Below are 4162 nucleotides of genomic sequence, written 5' to 3' on the forward strand. Positions count from 1 at the left end.
AAAAAAAAAAGAATTGATTAGATGGGTTTTTGCCAAGGTATCTGTGGACTTTGGTCCTCTACTCGAGGGCTTTGGCCCTATGCATGTATTTACCTAAACATCCTATTCTAAGATCAAAGGAGAATCAAAATTTCTCACCCTCTGTACCTGTCTAAAGGATTCCCAGGTGAAGCAGATGCTGCTTGTTCCTGGATCACAGTTTGAGGCTCCAGGAGCCAGAGAATCCTTCATAGAGCCCTGGTAAGGCCTCCTAAATCACCAGCATAATCAGACACTCCTGGCCAAAAGCAAAAGTGGCAGATCGGGAAACCTCCTGAACACCAGACCAACAGTGTGGACATTGTCCTGAGCAGCAATGGTTCATCATTTTGCTAAGGTTAGACATCAGCTGGTTCGTTGCCCCTTAGGAGATACGGGAACTGGGCAAGTGACCTGGTTGCTTCTTCTGTCACATGGGGATGACAGTGTCTAGCTCGTAGGATTGTCATGAGGATTCAGTGCACTAGTAAACTTCCTTAAACAATGCCTAGTTTAAAGTAAATCCTGTATTAACTTGTCATGTGTATAATTAGGTCCCTTTCTTTTCCTCCCCAGGCATAACTTCTAGGCTAAGGCAAAGAAAATGGACAGGAATTTAACAGGAAGGAAAGCAGGACTTTTCTGAGCATGGATAAGATGGATTTGGGGCAGAGAGTTGGAAAAGCCGTAGCAGTAGTCCAGGTTCTAACTATTACGGGAGAAAGAGAATTCCTAAAAATGTGTGGAGGTTAGAAGCACTCAGAAGTTATTTTATTAAAAAGAAAATCAGGAGTGTAGACACAGCAGGAAGAACAAATGGCATTATTCTTTTCTTCCAGTAGTTAACATGAGCTTTCTAGAGATATGAGAGACAATACCCCCAGACAGGAATTTGCTAAACTGCTGAGTCCTTTATACAAATGGATACAATTTATAAGCAGCTATAAATTTTTTCCCCACCTGCCATTGTTTTGTTATTTTTTCAAGATGTTCTAAAACACTGTCTCTCAGCCTTAAATGCTGCTGTAGCAAAGGAGATCCTAATATGAATTTCTTATTAAATGAAAAACAACTTCTATAGAGGTGTTTCTCAAATATATTTTGACATTGAGAACTAGGAGGAAATATAGTTTGTTTCCCAGATAAGCATGCACACAACTGGAATAAATGTTCTGTGAAAGAATTCTGAGCCTTATTGTATGCCGTGATCTTCTTCTTAGTTTTTAATCCACTCTACTTCATTAAAACAATGCTGGTCAGATCCTGCTAAACTTACTTCATGATTCACTTGTGGATCAAAGCCTGCATTTCTGAAAACACTGTTTTATGGCATTTTCGCCTTCTCTTTCGGTGACAGGGAATTTAAGGAATGGGAAAGGAAAGCTTTGATGTGGAACCTGTTATTAGTTTAGTGATCCCAGCTAGCAAGCAAATTATGATTAAAGCACATTTCATAAATACATCCTTGCACCTGGGGAGGTCCAACAAAGACAGGGAGGTGGACGTGGATTTAAGGACCACGGGGTTTGGTTGGTCCACACAGCTCTGAGCCGATCCTGCAGGTCAGTTTCACAAAGAGTGGATGGAATCAGCCTTGACAGTTCTAAATTTTGCAGCAATTGATGTATACATTCTCTTAATACTGTTTTAAAATGATAAGTCAAAGTTCCCCTTGACTATTATCTCTAATTACAAGTCTCACCCTTGAAGTAACCTCCATCATTGGTTTGGTGAGTATAGTTTTCTATATTTTCTATGCCTTTCTATACATGTGTACAGGCCTGAAGAAAAATAAACAGTATTGTTCTGGGTGGCTGTTTTATGTGTTATATCATACCATTCTTCTTATTCCACAACTTGCTTTTTTTGGGCATAATAATTCCTGAATATCTTCCATTTTATTGCATCTAGACTGCATTCCTTTTTAACAGTTGCATACTATTCCACATGACTTAGCCATAATCAATGCCATTCTCAAATATCTTCCCTGTGCGCTTAGAATAAAGTGAAGATCCAAACCCTTCACCACAGCCATTGTCCTAAAGAGGAGCAAGGCATGATCTGATTTTTTGAAAGAGATCACTGGCTTTGTCTTTGTGTTTTTAGACAAAGTACTAAGTGCTTAACCTACTTATTTCATACAGTCCTCCAAGTGAGGAAAATCCTATTTTCACCACTTTATATGTAAAACAGGCTTACTGGTGATGGAAACTGCCTGAGTTTAACTGGCTCTTACGTAGCAAGGCTGGGAATAAACCTGGATTTTCTATCTCTTAGGACCCTTCTCTTTGCCAAGACTCTCCCCTGCCTTCCAACAACACTTTATTGTACTTTCCCATTGACCCTCGGTGTTGTGCCCGCACCTCGCTCAGCCAGTGAGCGGCCGGCCTGTATGTGGGATCCGAACCCTTGGCGGGAGTGCCGCCGCGCTCCCAAGCGGCGCACTGTAGCAGTGCGCCACCAGGCTGGCCCAGAATTTTATTTCTTTTTAAGGCTGAATAATATTCCTTTCTGTGTGTGTATATATGTGTACACACACATGTGCGCGTGCGTGCGCGTGCGCGTGCATCACATTTTGTTATCCATTCATCTGTTGATAGTCACTTGGGTCCTTCCCACCTTTGACTATTGTGAATAATGCTGCCGTGAACACTGAGGTGCAAGTGTCTGAGTCCCTGCTTTCAATGTCTCACATCTTTTAAAATCTCTTCATTTTTATTTTGAATAGGATACTGCACATTTTAAGTCATCAGTTCTCCAAGCCCACTTTTTCAAACTTGCATTCTCTCTAGCCCTTGCTCATTTCTCTCTTCTGTTTCTATCCACACCAAGTTTCCAAGAAAATTTTAGCTCTGTGCCCAGTGGAAGCTATCAATGCCTCTTGACCTGCTTCCCAGAGGCTGTTTGCCATGTTTGTGTCAGCTGAATCATACTCAGCAGACTTCTAACCTAAAGCTGCTGTGTGAAAGTCCAGAGCTTAGGCTGCAGTGAAGAATAGTATGTCTTCCACTAAATGTTCTTCCCGAAAACATTCTTTCCTCAATGTTTGAGTTTTCCAGGCCTCAAGAAACTAGTTTTATTTTAGTGACAACGTTTCTTCCTATTTTATGCTATTCTACTATGTTATGCTATTCTCTTTTAAAACAATACCAGCTGTAATTTTAACCTCCTTCTGAAATTGGTTCTTTTCCTTTTCTCAGACATTTGGAGCTAGCTTTGAAGCCTTTTCTTTTTCTTTTGCTTCCTCTTAATTTTTTTAAGTTTTATTTTATTTTTAATTGACATGTAGTAATTGTATATATTTATGGGATACAATGTGATGTTACATTGTGGAATGATCAAACAGGTTAATTAGCATACCTGTCACCTCAAATATTTATCATTTCTTTGTGGTGAGAATGTTTAAAATCCTCTCTTTTAGTTATTTTGAGATACACAATACATTATTATTAACTATAGTCACTTTGCTGTGCAATAGATCACTGTAACTTATTCCTTCTATGTAACTGAAACTTTGCACCTGCCCATCAATGTCTCTCCGTTCTCCATCCACCTTCCCCCTCCCTGCGCCCCTGCTGGTAACCACCGTTCTACTCTCTAATTCTGAGTTTGACTCTTGTAGATTTCAGATATGAGTGAGATCATGCAGTATTTGTCTCTCTGTGCCTGGCTTATATCATTATATCCTCTAGGTTCATCCATATTGTCTCTAATGACAGAATTTCTTGTTTTTTTAAAAAATGTTGAATTGTGTTTCACTGCGTACATATACCACTACATATTTCAAATCCATTTATTCATCAACGAACACTTAGGTTGATTCCATATCTCAGCTATTGAGAATAATGCTGCAATGAACATTGGGAATAAAAATATCCCTTTGACATATTGATTTCAATTCCTTTGGGCGTATACCCAGAAGTAGGATTGTGGGATTATATGGAAATTCATTTTAGAATCCATTAATAGGACCCCCAGTTGTAACAACCAAAAATGTCATCACACACTGCCAAATGTCCCCTAGGAGTCAAAATCATCCCCTGTTGAGAACCACTGACTTAGAGGGTCAAAACCAACACTTTAGGGCCGGCCCGGTGGCGCACTGGATAAGTGCGCCGCTTGGGAAGCATGGCGGTGCTCCCGC

The sequence above is a fragment of the Galeopterus variegatus genome, unplaced genomic scaffold, assembly GCF_000696425.1.
Source record: "Galeopterus variegatus unplaced genomic scaffold, G_variegatus-3.0.2 Scaffold6266, whole genome shotgun sequence".
NCBI lineage: Eukaryota > Metazoa > Chordata > Mammalia > Dermoptera > Cynocephalidae > Galeopterus > Galeopterus variegatus.